General features: G+C 44.2%; 1 protein-coding gene across 8 annotated transcripts in view; it reads right to left on the bottom strand.

Moving 5' to 3' along the window:
* The window catches only part of ZDHHC14 (zDHHC palmitoyltransferase 14), a 213,507-nt gene that overhangs the window by 69,696 nt on the left and 123,243 nt on the right, over positions 1 to 20,568 (bottom strand). The window lies entirely within an intron of this gene.

Here is a 20,568-nt window from a genome sequence, read left to right as displayed (position 1 = left end):
CTCATACAGTTACGTCAACCTAAACGTTACGACTCTTTATTTACGAAAAATAAAGACACTTAGTCCATTAGGACCAGGTCTACAAGAACAGGCTTGGTAGTTAAAAAGTTTAAAGAGGACCAGTCAGTCAGATTTAGGACTCTTGACTAAAAGCATGACTAATGACCTACTTCCTAAGGCAGGCGCCAATTATTGTTGGGCAAGCCCCTCAACTTCCTAATGAGGTAACTGAGCCGATAAATCATGTGCATGGCATTGCCACCAGCAATGCTGGAGCCAGTGCAAATTTTCGGCCAGAGGAGGCAGACCACTGAAAAAGCAGTCACCAGACAGTCATACACAGGCCAGATTGGTAGGATTAGATCAAGTGCAAAGTCCAGGGTTATCCTTTAAACCAGATTTAAAGCGCCATTACAGATATATATTAGGCTAAGAGTCCAAAATCCTAATGACAGGTTTTCTTTAGTATTTTTGTGAAATGCGACATGCATGTATTGCTCAGCTATAAGGGAACCCATTACCCTCCAGAAATGTAATTTACTAACAAATATAGAGACAATCTGCAGGTATATGGAGCTTTAAGGGAACCTGTCACGTGATAAACGCTATTAACCTGCAGATCTAGGGTTAATCTTTAAATTAATAGCATTCTGAAGCTGCCTGGCACCCGCACTGACAGCTGGCCCTAATGATGAGCTGCTGTCAGTCAGTGCCAGGGGTAATGGTTACAGCTGCCGTTCTCTATATATACACTGTGTGCAGAATTATAAGGCAAGTTGTATTTTGATCATATGATACTTTTTATATATATTATGTTCTCCTACTCCAAGCTGTTCAGGCTTCAGAGCCAACTACCAATTAAGTAAATCAGGTGATGTGCATCTCTGTAATGAGGAGGGGTGTTGTCTAATGACATCAAAACCCTATATAAGGTGTGCTTAAAGGGATCCTGTCACCCCCCTCAGGCGTTTGCAGCATTTGTGCTGCACAAGGTGGCTCTTTTAGTTACATTCTGACAAGGTGGCTCTTTTAGTTATGATGCCTGCACACACTGAAATAAACGTTTATGAAATGTGCCCTCTCACCGTGAAATGTTCCCGGAGGCGGGTCTTTCCCTCCTAATCAGACGCAGTACAGCTGTCATTCCGGACCTGTGCGCGCCGGGCGCCGCCTCGTCTTGCAGCATTATCGTCTCCGGCGCCTGCGCTGTAAGTACAAAGGGCAGCGCAACTGCGCACGCCCGGAAAAAAAAACCTTAATGCGCAGGCGCCGGGGACGATAATGCAGCAAGAGGCGGCTGCGCCCGGCGCGCACAGGTCCGGAGTGACAGCTGTACTGCGTCTGATTATGAGGGAAAGACCCGCCTCCAGGAACATTTCACGGTATGAGAGGGCACATTTCATAAACGTTTATTTCAGCGTGTGCAGGCATCATAACTAAAACAGCCACCTTGTCAGAATGCAGCATTTGTGCTGCACAAGGTGGCTCCTTTAGTTACAAATGCCTGAGGGGGGTGACAGGTTCCCTTTAATTATTAGGCAACTTTCTTTTCTTTGGCAAAATGGGTCAGAAGAGAGATTTGACAGGCTCTGAAAAGTCCAAAATTGTGAGATGTCTTGCAGAGGGATGCAGCAATCTTGAAATTGCCAAACTTTTGAAGCGTGATCACCGAACAATCAAGCGTTTCATGGCAAATAGCCAACAGGGTCGCAAGAAGAGTATTGGGCAAAAAAGGCGCAAAATAACTGCCCATGAATAGAGGAAAATCAAGCGTGAAGCCACCAGTCTTGCCATATTTCAGAGCTGCGATGTTACTGGAGTAACAAAAAGCACAAGGTGTGCGATACTCAGACATGGCCAAGTAAGGAAGGCTGAAAAACGACCACCTTTGAACAAGAAACATAAGATAAAACGTCAAGACTGGGCCAAGAAATACCTTAAGACTGACTTTTCAAAGGTTTTATGGACTGATGAAATGAGAGTGACTCTTGATGGGCCAGAGGCTGGATCAGTAAAGGGCAGAGAGCTCCACTCCGACTCAGATACCAGCAAGGTGGAGGTGGGGTACTGGTATGGGTTGGTATCAAAGATGAACTTGTGGGACCTTTTCGGGTTGAGGATGGAGTGAAGCTCAACTCCCAGACCTACTGCCAGTTTCTGGAAGACGACTTCTTCAAGCAGTGGTACAGGAAGAAGTCAGTATTGTTCAAGAAAAACATGATTTTCATGCAGGACAATGCTCCATCACATGCCTCCAACTACTCCACAGCGTGGCTGGCCAGTAAAGGTCTCAAAGAAGAAAAAATAATGACATGCCCCCCTTGTTCACCTGATCTAAACCCCATAGAGAACCTGTGGTCCCTCATAAAATGTGAGATCTACAGGGAGGGAAAACAGTGCACCTCTCGGAACAGTGTCTTGGAGGTGAGGTGGCTGCTGCACGCAATGTTCATCGTAAACAGATCAAGCAATTGACAATCTATGGATGGAAGGCTGTTGAGTGTCATCATAAAGAAAGGTGGCTATATTGGGCACTAATTTTGGGGGGTTTTATTTTTGAATGTCAGAAATGTTTATTTCTAAGTTTTGTGCAGTTATATTGGTTTACCAGGTGAAAATAAACAAGTGAGATGGGAATGTGTTTGGTTTTTATTAAGATGCCTAATAATTCTGCACCGTAATAGTTACCTGCACAAACAGATATCCTCCTAAGATAGCCAAATCTAAAAAAAAAAAAAAAACACTCCAACTTCCAAAAATATTAAGCTTTGATATTTATGAGTCTTTTGGGTTGATTGAGAACATAGCTGTTGATCAATAATAAAAATAATCCTCTAAAATACAACTTGCCTAATAATTCTGCACACAATGTAAAGTGGTGACTCAAGTTGAGCCGGCATCTATCCTATGAATGAATCCTGAATGCTACTGGGAGCAATAAAGTTTATTTCCTTCCAGCAGTGGGGCCCTAACTGCCTGCGACAGACAGATTCAGAACGGTATTAACCTGCAGATTAACCCCATATCCTAAGGTTAATCGCTTTTTTTCATGTGACAGATTCCCTTTAAATTATGTTATGCATATATGCATTGTTACTGAAGTACCTGCGGCATGGAGAAACAGCTGCTTGCTTCCAATAATCTAGGTCATTTCCCAGCACATACACTGACAACCTGCTTTGCACACACAGACACTGCAGAGCAGAATGTTCATGTGTTAGAGTGATTAAAGCGCACTTTTTGCATAGTGAACTGTGACTTCTAGCCCCCTGCACCATAGAATGACGAAGTGTGCAGCTACAGGAATAAAAATTTTTCTCCCTGTGCCACGACTTAGTAAATCAGGCATTATTTAAATCGCAATGAAACTACAGATTACATCTACAGCTGTGTGAAAAAGTGTTTGCCCTTCCTGATTTCATATTCTTTTGCCTATTTGTTACAGTGAAATATTTCAGACCACCAAACAAAACTAAATATTAGCCAAAGATAAGACAAGTAAACACAAAATGCAGTTTTTACATTAAGGTCTTTATTAAGGGAAAAAAGAAATCCAAACCTACAAGGCCATGTGTGAAAAAGCAATTGCCCCCTAAACATAATAACTAGTTGGGCCACCCACAGTAGCAACAACTGAAATCAAGCGTTTACGATAACTGGCAGTGAGTCCTGTACAACACTCTGGAGGAATTTTGGCCCATCCATCTTTGCAAAATTGTTGCAATTCAGCCACATTGGAGTATTACTCAGCTACCGAGCATGAGCTGCCTTTTAAAGGATATTCTACAGCATCAAATCAGATTGAGGTCAGTACTTTGATTAGGCCACTCCGAAGTCTTAATTTTGCTTTTCTTAAGCCATTCAGAGGTGGACTTGTTGGTATGTTTTGGATCATTGCCCTACTGCATAAGCCAAGTTCGCTTCAAGTTAATGTCACGAACAGATGGCAGGACATTCTCCTTCAGGATTTTGTGGTAGACCACAGAATTCAGGAATCTATTTACCACAGCAAGTCTTCCAGATCCTGAAGTAGTAAAACAGCCCCAAACCATCACACTACCACCACATTTTACTGTTGGTATGATCCTTTTCCAAAATTGGTGTAACTTCTACGCCAGATGTAATGGGATATTCACCTTCCAAAAAGTTCAGCTTTTGTCTTGTCAGTCCACAGAGTATTCTCCCAAAAGTCTTGAGATGAACCTACGTTCTTATTGCTCAGCAGTGGTTTTAGTCTCTGCACTGCAGGCCATTTTTGCCTTCTCTCAGTTAAGGTCAGTGCTCATGACTCCAGTATAACAAAGGCAAGTGAGGTCTGAAGTTCTTTGGATGTTGTGGAGGGGCTCTTTTGTGACCCATTGGATGAGTAATTGCTGCGCTCTTGGGGTAATTTTTTTCGGCCGGCCACTCCCGGAAAGGTTCACCACTGTTCCATGCTTTTGCAATTTGTGGATAATGGCTCACACTGTGGTTCGCTGAAGTCACAAAGCTTTAAAAATGGCTTTAACACCTTTGACAAACTGATAGATCCCAATTACTTGATTTCGCATTTGTTCCTGAATTTCTTTGGATCGCTGCATGATGTCTAGTGTTGTGAATTAGACTTTTTGGCTCCCTCTTGTGGTCACTAGTGGTAGGACTCTGGGATTGTCTTTTTTCTGTTTGGCACTCACCTGGGTCGTTGGTCCAGGGGTGTCGCTATATTAACTTCCTGGATCCTTAGTCCAGTGCCTGGCATCGTTGTAATCAGATCCTTCTGTTGCTCCTGTCTGCTGGTCCTGGCTCTTGCAAAATTAAGCTAAGTCTTGCTTCTTTGTTTTTTGAGTTACTTGCTTTGCTACTATTTTTGTCCAGCTTGTACTAAATGTGATTTCTGACCTTGCTGGAAGCTCTAGGGGGCTGGTGTTTTCCCCCCGGGCCGTTAGTCGGTTCGGGGGTTCTTGAATATCCAGCGTGGATATTTTAATAGGGATTTTGCTGACCATATAAGTCATCTTACTATATTCTGCTATTAGCTAGTGGGCCTCTCTTTGCTAAATACCTAGCTCATTCTTATGTTTGTCTTTTCCTCTTACCTCACCGTTATTATTTGTTGGGGGCTTGTATCCAACTTTTGGGGTCTTTTCTCTGGAGGCAAGAAAGGTCTATCTTTTCCCTTCTAGGGTTAGTTTGTTCTCCGGCTGGCGCGAGACGTCTAGAACCAACGTAGGCACGTTCCCCGGCTGCTTTCTATTTGTGGTGCTAGGATTAGATATATGGTCAGCCCAGTTACCACTGCCCTATGAGCTGGTTTTTTGTGTTTGCAGACTTGGTATTTATTCCTGAGACCCTCTGCCATTGGGGTCATAACAGTATGCCAGGCCTACATTGCATGTTAAATGCATTGCAGAAGTGGGATATAAGAAAGGAAATTCTGAAAATTTTTTTTTTTTTCCCCCTCTCTTCCTCCCCTTTGCCTCTGAGTGGCTTGAGCTTGCTGCAGACATGAATGTCCAGACCTTGATTACAAGTGTGGACCAGCTTGCTGCTCGTGTGCAAAGCATACAAGATTTTGTTACCAGTAGTCCTACGTCTGAACCTAAAATACCTATTCCTGAACGGTTTTCTGGAGACCGATTTAAGTTTAGGAATTTCAGGGATAATTGTAAATTGTTTCTATCCCTGAGACCCCGTTCATCTGGAGACTCAGTTCAGCAAGTTAAAATTGTTATCTCTTTTTTACGGGGCGACCCTCAGGATTGGGCCTTCTCGCTAGCGCCAGGAGATCCGGCATTGGCAAATATTGATGCGTTTTTTCTGGCGCTCGGATTGCTTTACGAGGAACCCAATCTTGAGGTTCAGGCAGAAAAAGCCTTGCTGGCTATTTCTCAGGGCCAGGATGAAGCTGAAGTGTATTGCCAAAAATTTCGGAAATGGTCCGTGCTTACTCAGTGGAATGAGTGTGCTCTGGCCGCAAACTTCAGAAATGGCCTTTCTGAAGCCATTAAGAATGTGATGGTGGGTTTCTCCATTCCTACAAGTCTGAATGATTCCATGGCGCTGGCTATTCAAATTGACCGGCGTTTGCGGGAGCGCAAAACCGCTAATCCTCTGGTGGTGTTGTCTAAACAAACACCTGATTTGATGCAATGTGATAGAATTCAGACCAGAAATGAGCGGAAAAATCATAGACGTCAGAATGGGTTGTGTTTTTACTGTGGTGATTCTACACATGTTATATCAGCATGCTCTAAACGCCTAACAAGGGTTGTTAGTCCTGTCGCCATTGGTAATTTGCAACCTAAATTTATTTTGTCTGTGACTTTAATTTGCTCATTGTCCTCCTACCCTGTTATGGCGTTTGTGGATTCAGGTGCTGCCCTGAGTCTTATGGATCTGTCGTTTGCCAAGCACTGTGGTTTTGTTCTTGAGCCGTTGGTTAATCCTATCCCTCTGAGGGGTATTGATGCTACGCCATTGGCGGAAAATAAACCGCAGTTTTGGACACAGGTAACCATGTGCATGACTCCGGAACATCGGGAAGTGATTCGTTTTCTTGTTCTGCATAAAATGCATGATTTGGTCGTTTTGGGGTTGCCATGGTTACAGACTCATAATCCAGTCTTGGATTGGAAGGCAATGTCTGTGTCAAGTTGGGGCTGTCAGGGTATTCATGGTGATTCCCCGCCGGTGTCTATTGCTTCCTCTACTCCTTCGGAAGTTCCTGAGTATTTGTCTGATTATCAGGATGTGTTCAGCGAGTCCAGGTCCAGTGTTCTGCCTCCTCATAGGGACTGTGACTGTGCCATAGATTTGATTCCAGGTAGCAAATTTCCTAAGGGAAGACTATTTAATCTGTCTGTACCTGAGCATACCGCAATGCGTTCGTATATCAAGGAATCTCTGGAGAAGGGGCATATCCGTCCTTCCTCTTCCCCTCTTGGTGCGGGATTCTTTTTTGTGGCCAAGAAGGACGGATCTTTGAGACCTTGTATTGACTATCGGCTTTTGAATAAAATCACTGTTAAATTTCAGTATCCTTTGCCTCTGTTGTCAGACTTGTTTGCCCGAATTAAAGGTGCCAAGTGGTTCACCAAGATAGATCTTCGTGGTGCGTACAACCTTGTGCGCATTAAGCAGGGAGATGAATGGAAAACTGCATTTAATACGCCCGAAGGTCATTTTGAGTACTTGGTGATGCCTTTTGGGCTCTCTAATGCTCCTTCAGTGTTTCAGTCCTTTATGCATGATATTTTCCGGAAGTATCTGGATACATTTCTGATCGTTTATCTGGATGATATTCTGTTTTTTTCTGATGACTGGGACTCGCATGTAGAGCAGGTCAGGATGGTGTTTCAGGTTTTGCGCGAGAATGCTTTATTTGTTAAGGGCTCAAAGTGTCTCTTTGGAGTACAGAAGGTTCCCTTTTTAGGGTTTATTTTTTCCCCTTCTGCGGTGGAGATGGACCCAGTCAAGGTCCGTGCTATTCATGATTGGACTCAACCCACGTCAGTTAAGAGTCTTCAGAAGTTCTTGGGTTTTGCTAACTTCTACCGTCGTTTTATTGCTAATTTTTCTAGCATTGCTAAACCTTTGACGGATATGACCAAGAAAGGTTCTGATGTTGCTAACTGGGCTCCTGCAGCCGTGGAGGCTTTCCAGGAGTTGAAGCGCCGGTTTACTTCGGCGCCTGTTTTGTGCCAGCCTGATGTCTCACTTCCCTTTCAGGTTGAAGTGGATGCTTCTGAGATTGGGGCAGGGGCCGTTTTGTCGCAGAGAGGCCCTGGTTGCTCTGTGATGAGACCTTGTGCCTTTTTCTCGAGGAAGTTTTCGCCTGCTGAGCGGAATTATGATGTTGGCAATCGGGAGTTGTTGGCCATGAAGTGGGCATTTGAGGAGTGGCGTCATTGGCTCGAGGGTGCTAAGCATCGTGTGGTGGTCTTGACTGATCACAAAAATTTGATGTATCTCGAGTCTGCTAAACGCCTGAATCCTAGACAGGCCCGCTGGTCATTGTTTTTCTCCCGTTTTGACTTTGTGGTCTCATATTTACCAGGTTCAAAGAATGTGAAGGCTGATGCTCTTTCAAGGAGCTTTGTGCCTGACTCTCCGGGAGTCGCAGAACCAGTTGGTATTCTTAAAGAGGGAGTTATCTTGTCAGCCATTTCTCCGGATTTGCGACGTGTGTTGCAGAGATTTCAGGCTGGTAGACCTGACTCTTGTCCACCTGACAGACTGTTTGTTCCTGATAAGTGGACCAGCAGAGTCATTTCCGAGGTTCATTCCTCGGTGTTGGCAGGGCATCCGGGAATTTTTGGCACCAGAGATCTGGTGGCTAGGTCCTTTTGGTGGCCTTCCTTGTCACAGGATGTGCGGTCGTTTGTGCAGTCCTGTGGGACTTGTGCTCGAGCTAAGCCTTGCTGTTCGCGTGCCAGCGGGTTGCTCTTGCCCTTGCCTGTCCCGAAGAGGCCTTGGACACACATTTCCATGGATTTCATTTCGGATCTCCCGGTGTCTCAGGGCATGTCTGTCATCTGGGTGGTATGTGATCGCTTTTCTAAGATGGTCCATTTGGTACCTTTGCCTAAGCTGCCTTCCTCTTCCGATCTGGTTCCTGTGTTCTTTCAGAATGTGGTTCGTTTACACGGCATTTCTGAGAATATTGTGTCTGACAGAGGATCCCAGTTTGTTTCCAGGTTCTGGCGATCCTTTTGTGCTAGGATGGGCATTGAGTTGTCGTTTTCGTCTACCTTTCATCCTCAGACTAATGGACAAACGGAGCGAACTAATCAGACTCTGGAGGCTTATTTGAGGTGTTTTGTTTCTGCGGATCAGGATGATTGGGTGACCTTCTTGCCGTTGGCTGAGTTTGCCCTTAGTAATCGGGCTAGTTCCGCTACATTGGTTTCGCCATTTTTCTGCAACTCTGGTTTCCATCCTCGTTTTTCCTCGGGACATGTGGAGCCTTCTGACTGTCCTGGGGTAGATTCTGTGGTGGATAGGTTGCAGCAGATCTGGAATCATGTGGTGGACAACTTAAAGTTGTCACAAGAGAAGGCTCAGCGTTTTGCCAACCGCCGCCGCGGTGTGGGTCCCCGACTTCGTGTTGGGGATTTGGTATGGCTGTCTTCTCGATTTGTTCCTATGAAGGTCTCCTCTCCTAAATTTAAGCCTCGCTTCATCGGTCCTTACAAGATATTGGAAATCCTTAATCCTGTGTCCTTTCGCTTGGACCTTCCTGTGTCGTTTGCCATTCACAACGTGTTCCATAGGTCTTTGTTGCGGCGGTACGTTGTACCTGTGGTTCCTTCTGTTGAGCCTCCTGCTCCGGTGTTGGTTGAGGGCAAGTTGGAGTACATGGTGGAGAAGATCTTGGATTCTCGTCTCTCCAGGCGGAGGCTTCAGTATCTGGTGAAGTGGAAGGGCTATGGTCAGGAGGATAATTCCTGGGTGGTTGCCTCTGATGTGCATGCGGCCGATTTAGTTCGTGCCTTTCACGCTGCTCATCCTGATCGCCCTGGTGGTCTTGGTGAGGGTTCAGTGACCCCTCCTTAAGGGGGGGGTACTGTTGTGAATTAGACTTTTTGGCTCCCTCTTGTGGTCACTAGTGGTATGACTCTGGGATTGTCTTTTTTCTGTTTGGCACTCACCTGGGTCGTTGGTCCAGGGGTGTCGCTATATTAACTTCCTGGATCCTTAGTCCAGTGCCTGGCATCGTTGTAATCAGATCCTTCTGTTGCTCCTGTCTGCTGGTCCTGGCTCTTGCAAAATTAAGCTAAGTCTTGCTTCTTTGTTTTTTGAGTTACTTGCTTTGCTACTATTTTTGTCCAGCTTGTACTAAATGTGATTTCTGACCTTGCTGGAAGCTCTAGGGGGCTGGTGTTCTCCCCCCGGCCGTTAGACGGTTCGGGGGTTCTTGAATATCCAGCGTGGATATTTTAATAGGGTTTTTGCTGACCATATAAGTCATCTTACTATATTCTGCTATTAGCTAGTGGGCCTCTCTTTGCTAAATACCTAGCTCATTCTTATGTTTGTCTTTTCCTCTTACCTCACCGTTATTATTTGTTGGGGGCTTGTATCCAACTTTTGGGGTCTTTTGTCTGGAGGCAGGAAAGGTCTTTCTTTTCCCTTCTAGGGTTAGTTAGTTCTCCGGCTGGCGCGAGACGTCTAGAACCAACGTAGGCACGTTCCCCGGCTGCTTCTATTTGTGGTGCTAGGATTAGATATATGGTCAGCCCAGTTACCACTGCCCTATGAGCTGGTTTTTTGTGTTTGCAGACTTGGTATTTATTCCTGAGACCCTCTGCCATTGGGGTCATAACGGTCTAGCTTTTCAGGATCTTTTGGTTTACTTCCCTTAAATAGGACCTGCCTGACAAAGTTTCTTAATTGAGAACAGATGTGGCAGTAATCAGGCCTAGGTGCGGCTACAGAATTCCAACTCAGATTCACAAAGATGTGATAAACACAGTTCATTTATGTTTTAAGTTTAGAGGGCAATCACTTTCACGAAGGGCCCTGTAGATTTGGATTTCTTTCTCCCTTAATAATCAGTTAGAAACTTCATTTTGCGTTTATTTTTGTTATCTTTGTCCAATATTTAAATTTTTTTTGGTGATCTGAAACATTTAAATGTGACAAATATTCAAATGAATAAAAAAATTAGGATGGGGAAAAGACACTTTCACACAACAGTATAGCTGAATGTAATTTGCATTTCTGGAGGTGACCGGTTCCCTTATATACACACGTGAATGTTTATATGTGAAAGTAGTGGAAATACATATCAGGAACTTGCATGGATATAGTAATATATCTATCTATATCTACACAAACAGACACTATCATATAGGCCCATTTGGAATTATATTGCAAGACAATGTGGGGTTGTCATACCTTATTGCACCTGCTCTTTTAACGTTTAGAGTCTTTTTTTTATATATCTGTCTAAGTGACCTGTTCAGTTTATGTACAATAGAAGCTTAAAATCGGAACTCCGGTAGATAAAAGTATTTCAACCGCTCACTGTAACCTCACATTATAGCACTGCTGCTGCTCCTGTGTAAATCTCCCGACTTTCTAAGATGCCAAGTCAGATTAGTGGGAATTACTTGCTTCTACCTTGTATGCAAGCCAGTTCTCTATCTGAGGCTTTTCTCTGTAGTCACAAATTGGAGGCATGGCTTGCATATTGCGCCTTATGCAAGGGAATCTGACAGACTCCTGCTGCATGAACCACACTTCAATGTTTCACATTTCATATCAAAACTTACCTGTTTGCAATTGTGCAGTCAGAGTGATTCATGCTGCCTGTGGTTCAAGTAGCATGAATATGATAGCTTTCCTTTAAGATGCTATTTTTATGGCATAGTCAGCACCTTATAAGCAATACCCAAAAAAACATAGAAAAATTGCAGTTCCCACCTCCTCATTTCATACGAAAAAGCAGTTTTTTCTTTCTTCAGTTTTTCAATGTTTTATTATTCAAATTATGATATTAAAAAAGGTACTCATGAAACTTATGCCTTAAATCTGTGTAAACATACATGTAGCCTAGTATGCGCTAACATTTATTGGTTGCAGCCTTTTATGGCCCAGCGTCACTTCAATCCTCTTCCCACTCATTGACTGCATTCCCAACCCGACAGATCACACTTGGGTTTTTGTGCGGGGCAGAAGTCACTTTTGGAATGTAGGTATATGCTTCTTAGTTCTGACACTCCATAGTCTTACACTGTAAAAGTTACCGTATTTTTCGGACCATAAGACGCACAGGACCATAAGACGCACCCCAAATTTTCAGAAGGATAATAGGGGAAAAAAAATTAATGTGTCAAATGGGGGTCTTAAGTATCAGAATTCAGCTTACAGGGAAGGATTGGCAGCGCTGGTACAGCATGGTCACGGGGGTGTTCGGTGGTCCGGCAATATGACTCCCATTCCAGACTGGTGCGGCAGGGTCGGCGGTTCTCGTAGTGCGGGGGCTCCACTGACATTTTCTGAAAGCCCAGAGCCCCCGCACATCCATTGCTGTAAAGCAGTAGCCTCCGGGAAATCCTGGTGGTGGCTGGTGAGGCAGGTTCAGCGGTGCTTTGTGGTGCTGGGGGCTTCGGAGGCATTTTGTGAAAGCCCGCAGCCCCCCCCCACATATCCATTACAGCGATGCAGTGGCCTTCAAGAAAATGGCCACCGAGGGCCGCGAATGGTCAGATTGAGATCTCAGCAAGGAGAAAACAAAGGTTATCAGCTCTCAGGGTCCATATGGAGGATTGCAGAAAAGCAGTGCTGTAGTATATCAATTGCCACTGTATAGAATAGGCATCACATAAGGTCACTACATTATAGCGCTGCATTTCTTTAATCCTCAATAAAGACAGTCTGCTTTTCTGACGACGGTCCAGGACGGAGAAAAACGTCATAGCTATTCACTGAACTGCTTATTGACTATAAAAAAAACACGCTTCTGTTTTCCGTTTTAATCACAACCTAGACTGTGGATTGGAACCCTACTTAGGCAATTCTCCTATGTCCAGAGTGCCATATATCATTAGCCATCATTAACGGGGTTGCCAGTTTTTTTCCACACTTGTGAATCTTCACAGGGTCCATATCGTGTTCTGTGAGGATTCTCTGATGCAGGCTATGAGACCAGGGGGTTATGTGACCGTAAGTATGGGATATGCATACTTCCAACTAGATGTGCGAGATGACCAAGGAAACTGAGCAAGGCCAAGCACACTTAGGCAAAATGTGTCTGGGAGTATGCATATTGCATACTGGCGGTCACATGACCACTCCGTTTTGCTGCCAGCACTGGAGAACCCTAACCGTGCGAGCTGTGAGGTGTCACATATCTGTAGTCACATAGAATGACCGCAGACTTTAGTAATTAACTTGGGCAACCCCTTTAAGGAATGGATACCTCGGAAGTTAACAATTTCCAACAATTTCGTCTTACACTATACAGTATTAAATACAGTGAACTACTGTATTTAAAGAAATTTGGATGTGTGTCCCAGTAGACTAAACTTACGCCCCACTATGTGAAGTCTATCTGTAGAAGAATAAAAATGCTTTTTATACATCTGAAATGTCTAAACTATAACTTGAGCAAGATATAAAAGCAGTTTTATGGACTTTATTGAACTTAATCCTTGCCATTTTACACTAGTTGCAACCTGTGCACTGCAGACCAAATATAAGACAATCATGTGCAGTCTGCTGTGTTTGTGTCACTGACTGAAGAAAACTGCAGTGTAGAGCACTCCCTGGTTATTACAAGTGTCTGTGACAGAGACCCTGTGACAGGAATCTACATTAAAAGATGAGCGCTTTCCCTGGTAGTAACACACAGAGTGCTGATTTAATAGGAGCCTCTCCGTAACCAAACAGTCACATGCCAGGACTGAGCAACATGAGATACTGCAGTGGAAATAACTTTATAAAAAGTTTAGTTCCAGTCCACTGCAGGAACGCTTATCTACTGCCGTACTTTGTCCTGTTCATCATGTGGCGTACAATGAAAATAGTTTATGTACCCTCCATCCCACATTTGAAATGGGTGGAGAGCAAAGCTTAAAGGGAACCTGTCACCCCGTTTTTTCAGTATGAGATAAAAATACCGTTAAATAGGGCCTGAGCTGTGCTTTACAATAGTGTATTTTTTGTCCCGATTCCCCACCTATGCTGCCAAAATACCTTACAAAAGTCGCCGTTTTCGCCTGTCAATCACGCTGGTCTGGTCAAAAGTCCGTGGTGAAATGGCTGTTTCTCCCCCACCTCTTGCTTATCTACCCGGCGTTGGCGTAATGGTTCTCGCATGCGCAACAGCCGAAAAAGAGCGCAATCTGTGCTATTCCCCTGGTTATCGGTGGTGGCGGCCATCTTCCTGAGGCCGCGGTGTGCGCAGATGGAGTGCTCTGCTTCCCGGGGCTTCAGGAAAATGGCCGCAGGATGCCGCGCGTGCGCAGATGGAGATCGCGGCGGCCATTTTCCTGAAGCAGAGTTCGCATTTAGACTTTCACACTTGCGTTTTTTTTCATACGTCGCAATGCGTCGTTTTGGCGAAAAAAACGCATCCTGCAAAGTTGGCTGCAGGATGCGTTTTTTCCCCATTGACTAACATTAGCGACGCATTGACACGTCGCAACCGTCGTGCGATGGTTGCGTCGTGTTGTGGCGGACCGCAGGCAGCAAAAAACGTTACATGTAACTTTTTTGCTGCGCTGTGTCCGCCATTTCCGACCACGCATGCGCGGCTGGAACTCCGCCCCTCCTCCCCGGACCTTACAATGGGGCAGCGGATGCGTGGAAAAACAGCATCAGCTGCCCCCGTTGTGTGGCGCATTCACTGCTAGCGTTGGTACGACGCACTGCGACGGGCCGAGTACGACGCTAGTGTGAAAGTAGCCTAACAAAGATAAACAGTTTTAATGTGCTAATCAAGTTAGGCTTTTGGTGAACAAACAGTTATCGAACAGAAACTCGAACAGCCGAATTTTAAGCAAATTAATTTGAGTTCGACGAACGACTCTAACACAGCCCAAAACAGCTAGAATTTGAAATTGGCGAACAGTTCAACTCGAACACCGCTCATCTGTACTTATGACCAAGACAATTTTTACAATTCTGACCACTGTCACTTTATGAAGTTGATACAATAATCAAAAAGCACGTTCTATATTCACAGGCCGAGAACATGATGCAAATTGAACTCTCCCAATAAATCAGTAGTAAATATTTAAAGGTGAATTACTCCAAAAATACCATATTTGACGCGAGTAAAAGGAGTAACGAAAACACCACCAAATAAAAAGAATATCCTTTATTAAATAATTTGACAATCATAATCACAAACCATAATGCAAACAAAAAATAAGAAAAAGGAGGAAACAGAGCAGGTACACTGAGGAAAGGTTGCAGATTCAAAGTATGACTTGGGAAAGCAAGGAAAATTTACTATCACATTCAGATGCGATGCATTATCCAGATAGTATAAGGGTATGTGCACACGTTGCGGATTCTCTGCGGATCCGCAGCGTTTTTTGCAGTGCAGAAACGCTGCAGATCCGCAATTGATTTACAGTACAATGTAAATCAATGAGAAAAAAAAAAATGCTGTGCACACTTTGCGGAAAATCCGCTGCAGAAACGCTGCGGTTTAAAAGAAGTAGCATGTCACTTCTTTTTTGTGAATCTGCAGCGTTTTTGTACCCATTCCATTATAGAAAACCGCAGGGGTAAAAAAAACGCAGCAAATCCACAAGAAAACCGCAGCAAAAACGTACAAAGGAACGCTGCGGAACCGCACAAAAAACTGCAGGTGCGTTTTCTGCCAGGAGAGACAGAATCCGCACCAGAAATTACTTAGCCTAATCCGCAATGTGTGTACATAGCCTTAATGTATCCCACAGAGTAGTGTAATGCACCTATCTGGATAATGCCTCGCATCTGAATGTGATTGTTCATTTTCATTGCTTTCCCAAGTCATACTTTGGATCTGCAACCGTTCCTCAGTGTATCTGCTGTTTCCTCCTTTTTCTTATTTTTTGTTTACATTATGTTTTGTGCGATTATGATTGTCAGATTTACCAAAGGATATTCTTTTTATTTGGTAGTGTTTTCGTTACTCCTTTTTCTCGTGTCAAATACACTTTATGAAGTTATAGCTCTGGAACACTTCAACGTATCCCACTGATTCTGAGATGGTTTATTTGTGGCATATTGTACTTCATGTTAGTGGTAAAATTTAGAAAATTTAGCTATTTTCAAAGTTAATTTTTGTACCCTTAAATCAGAGTGGTGTCACACAAAATAGTTAATAAATATTTCCCACAAGTCAACTTTACATCAGCACAATTTTGGAAAAAAACATTTTTTAGGACGTTATAAGGGACAAATGTTGACCAGTGATTTCTCATTTTTCCAACAAAATTTTACAAAACCATTTTTTTAGGGACCGCCTCACATTTGAAGAGAGTTTGGGGGGGTCAATATAACAAAATAACCAAAAGTGACAGCTTTCTAAGAACTGCACCCCTCAAGGTGCGCAAAACCACATTCAAGAAGTTTATCCCTTCAGGTGCTTCACGAGAACTAAAGCAATGTGGAAGGAAAAAAATGAACATTATACTTTTTTCACAAAAATTTACTTTGGAACCACTTTGTTTTATTTTCACAAGGGTATCAGGAGAAAATGGACCACAAAATTTATTGTGCAATTTCTCGTAAGTACGCAGATGCCCTGTAAGTGGGGGTAAAGCAACTGTTTGGACGCATGGCAAGGCACAGAAGGGATGGAGCACCGTTTGACTTTTTGAAAGCAAAATTGTCTGCAATCAACGGTGGGTGTCAGGTCACGTTTGGAGAGCCCTTGATGTACCTAAACAGTGGAACCCCCCAATTCTAACTCAAACCCCAACCCCACCCTAACCCCAACCCTATCCCAACCCCAAACAACTCTAGCCCAACCCCATACATTTTTTTATTTTATTATTTTTACCTAATGGGGCTGAAAAAGGGGGTTTGACTTACTGTTTTTTTAATTTTTATTACTATGATATGGTTTATCACAGTGATCAAAATAAACCAACAGGAAAAATCTATTGTGGCTGGGTAGCAAGATTTCGGCAGGTACACTGCGCATGCGCCCGCCTTTTTCTGTCCGGAAGATGCCGAGGGCTGGGAAGAGAGCCGGAAAGTCCAGAGACCGGGGGGTCTCAGGGAACTCCTTTTCTCGCTCCTCTGATGTGCTAGATCATATCAGAGGAGAGAGAAATAAATGGGAAATTTACACTTATTTTTTCCAGTTGCCGTTATTCGGTGAATAATGGCGATCGCAACACTAGGGTAAAAACTGACCCAAATCATGTTCTCAGGGGTCTCAGCTACCCCCAGTAGCCAAGACCCAGGAGATTTTCCGGTGCCAGGGGGCGCTATACATTAAAGCCCCTGTCACACTAAGCGAGGTCGCTAGCGAGATCGCTGCTGAGTCACAAGTTTTGTGACGCAACAGCGACCTCAGTAGCGATCTCGCTATGTTTGACACGTAGCAGCGACCAGGCCCCTGCTGTGAGATCGCTGGTCGTGTCGGAATGGCCTGGACCTTTTTTTGATCGTTGAGGTCCCGCTGACATCGCTGAATCGGTGTGTGTGACACGGATTCAGCGATGTCTTCACTGGTAACCAGGGTAAACATCGGGTTACTAAGTGCAGGGCCGCGCTTAGTAACCCGATGTTTACCCTGGTTACCATCGTAAATGTAAAAAAAAAACAAACACTACATACTCACATTCCGGTGCCCGTCAGGTCCCTTGCCGTCTGCTTCCCGCACTGACTGACTGCCGGCCGGAAAGTGAAAGCACAGCACAGCGGTGACGTCACCGCTCTGCTGTTAGGGCCGGCACTCAGTCAGTGCAGGAAGCGGACGCCGGGGGACGCAAAGGTGAGTATGTAGTGTTTGTTTTTTTTACATTTTACACTGGTAACCAGGGTAAACATCGGGTTACTAAGCGCGGCCCTGCGCTTAGTAACCTGATGTTTACCCTGGTTACCCGGGGACTTCGGCATCGTTGGTCGCTGGAGAGCTGTCTGTGTGACAGCTCCCCAGCGACCACACAGCGACGCTGCAGCGATCGGCATCGTTGCCTGTATCGCTGCAGCGTCGCTAAGTGTGACGGGGCCTTAAGGGTTTAAACAAAAATTCAAACTGGTATAGGAGGAGAGGGCCCACAATTCTAAATATATGTGTAAGAAAAAAAGAAAGGACAAAAACAGAATAAAGCAGAACAATAATCTTAACATATATATAACTGATTATTAGGGCAGCAAGGACCTACTAGATCTGGGAAACAGAAAAGTTTAGAGACCCCGAAAGGGGGTAAAGTTTTTCTGAGGGAGTGATCCTCCATGTCTACCAATTTAGTTTGTATATATTCGAGCTCATCTTGCAGCTCATTGTGGGCATCAATTACAGATTTTTATAAGAGTTAGAAAAGTCTCCCATTTTTTTGTTCTATATGTGAAACACTTTTATCCAGTTTTTTAAGTAAAGCTTTTAACTGATAAGAGCAAGTTACCAAAGTATTTTTGTATAGAACAATTTAATGCCATTAACATGTCTTAATAAAGTTTCAGATGCTGGCTTATCAGTTGTGGAAAACTGAGCAAGCTAAGGCGAGTAATAAACCCACCCCCTGCTATATTGTCCAACTCTTCTCCCAGCATCTGTGTCTGTTTAGCTGGGCTTATGGAGTGTGAAGCGATATCCCTCCGCCTGACATTTTCACCTGGAACTATTTTTCCTCTGCTAAGGGACTTAAGGAGGATCCCGGCGATTGATTTTGCAGTGCAGGACATCCTTATGATGCTGTACTCACCACAGGTGATCTTGATCCCGTCGGGGAGGTCCGGGTCGCTGCTGGTCTTCCATCTCGGAGGAATGTGTTTCTCTACATGTGCAGCCAAGCCACACCCCTAGATACGATGTTTTGATCGTCTCCCATTGCATTTTATTGCAATGTTGTGGTGGCTGAAAAAACACAATTCTGGAGTTCTTTTTCTTGCTATGCTTTTAAGGATTGGATTAATCAATTTTATAATTTGATAAATCGGACTTTTAAAAATGCAGCAATACCAAATGGATATATTTTGTTTTATTTTTAATGGGGCAAAAGGAAGGCGATTTGAAAGTTTTTTGTTTTTTTTTTGTCATATTTAAAAAAAAAAATCACTTTATACTGTATTTGTTAGCCTTATTTGGGGAATTTAAACTACGATCATTCTATCACATGTACTATACATTGCAGTGCAATGATCTAGTAAAAAGAAAAAAAAACACTGAGGGTGATCAATGAGTGGAACAGGCTGCCACGAGAGGTGGTGAATTCTCATTTAATGGTAGTCTTCAAAGAAGCTGGACACACATCTGTATGAGATGGTTTAGTGAATCCTACACTGCATTAAGCAGGGGGTTGGACTTGACCCTTGAGGTCTTACAGCCTGCCAGGGTGATGGAAAAGTAATTTTCTCAGTCTATCAGGATGATGGGAAAGCGATACCCATAACACAGGTCTGCAAAAAAAAAATATATTTTCAAGAGATGTTTTGGTTATTCCACGTAATCATTAGGCTTTTTGGTGCATTGGATCCGAAAATTATCTCGTTTTGCTCATAAAACATTACGTTTACTGACAATTTAGGTAACTATGTTAAATAAGGCATTACTTCAAAATAAATGAACACTTCTAAAATTAATTTATTAAAAAATTTTCATGAAAATCATTTTTAAACTGAAATGAGCTCACTAAAAGTCACTAAAATAGATTTTTTTTTCCGTGTGAGGCTCCTCTTGGTACATTTACTCTTGTGAGTAGCATCTGGAATGTCTATCTGAAACCTCTAACAGTAGTCTGCCATCATTGTAATGCTCCATTTTGCCTAGTGTCACAATATTGTATGAAATGTAATATGATTTTGTAGCTTTGCCTGTCAGACCCATGCTGCGGGCTAAAAACCCCCCTTCTCTCTGTGTTTGTGTTTGCTGAGATGTGGACGAGTAGAAAAGGTTTTATTGTTCTAGCCATAAATTCCAGACTCCGGGCAACTTACTCTTCCCTCCTCCCATTTACAATCAGCTAGAACTGGTATAGAATTTCCCATCATCATCATCAGGGTTAACATTACCCTTATTAGCATATTGGGGCGGGGTGTCAGGGATGTAGTATGCAACCATCCTCCCCAAATCAGTCCCCAACAAAACATCAGTGGGCAAATTATCAGACGGCCCCACTTCCTTCACCCCGCTCCCGGCACCCCAATCAATATAAACCCGGGCCATTGGCAAGGGACAGCTGATGCCCCCAATCCCAGTGACAGTTAGGGTTTTCCCCGGAATGATTTCTTCAGGGGCCGCCAGTTCGGGTCGGATGAGGGTTCGTTCAGCCCCGGTGTCCTTGAGGCCTGTAGCAACATGGCCTCCCACGGTGACGTGCTGTATGTTGTCTCACACCCTCCGAGCTACACCACCCACCAAAAGAACTGCTGCATTAGGCCCTGGGGCCTTGGATGGGGGGTTATTCGGCTTGTCTGGACAGTGGGGACTGATATGACCATTCCGCTTGCAGAAGAAACACTGGTGAGGTTCGGTGGTAGGTCTGGTGCTGGGACAGGACCTCTGGTGTGTTGGCTGGCAGGGGTACTGGCGTTGGTTGGAGGCTTACCCCCTCTCCAGCTGGTGGTGACTGGCTTCCACACTTCCGATCTACGGATAGCCTCATGGGCATCGGCAATCTGCGCTGCTTTCGTCACGTCCTTGGGTTCTCTGTCCATCACGAACTGTCGCACCTCAGCTGGGCAAAGATGTAAGAACTGGTCTTTGATCATTAGGACTCGCAGCTGTGCAAAGGTGGTCACTGACAGTCCTTGGGTCCACTGGTCAAAGTGGGTCCCCAGTCCATGTGCCACATCGCCGTAGCTGTCATGTGGGCCAGGTTGGAGGTTCCGGAATTTTCTATGGTAAACCTCAGGTGTAAGCTGGTACTTTGTTACCAGGGCCTGCTTGATGGCCTCCTAATCACCATCTTTTTC

This window comes from Ranitomeya variabilis, chromosome 2, assembly GCF_051348905.1.
Source record: "Ranitomeya variabilis isolate aRanVar5 chromosome 2, aRanVar5.hap1, whole genome shotgun sequence".
NCBI classification, from domain to species: domain Eukaryota; kingdom Metazoa; phylum Chordata; class Amphibia; order Anura; family Dendrobatidae; genus Ranitomeya; species Ranitomeya variabilis.
This window is presented reverse-complemented; position numbering and strand designations above follow the sequence as displayed.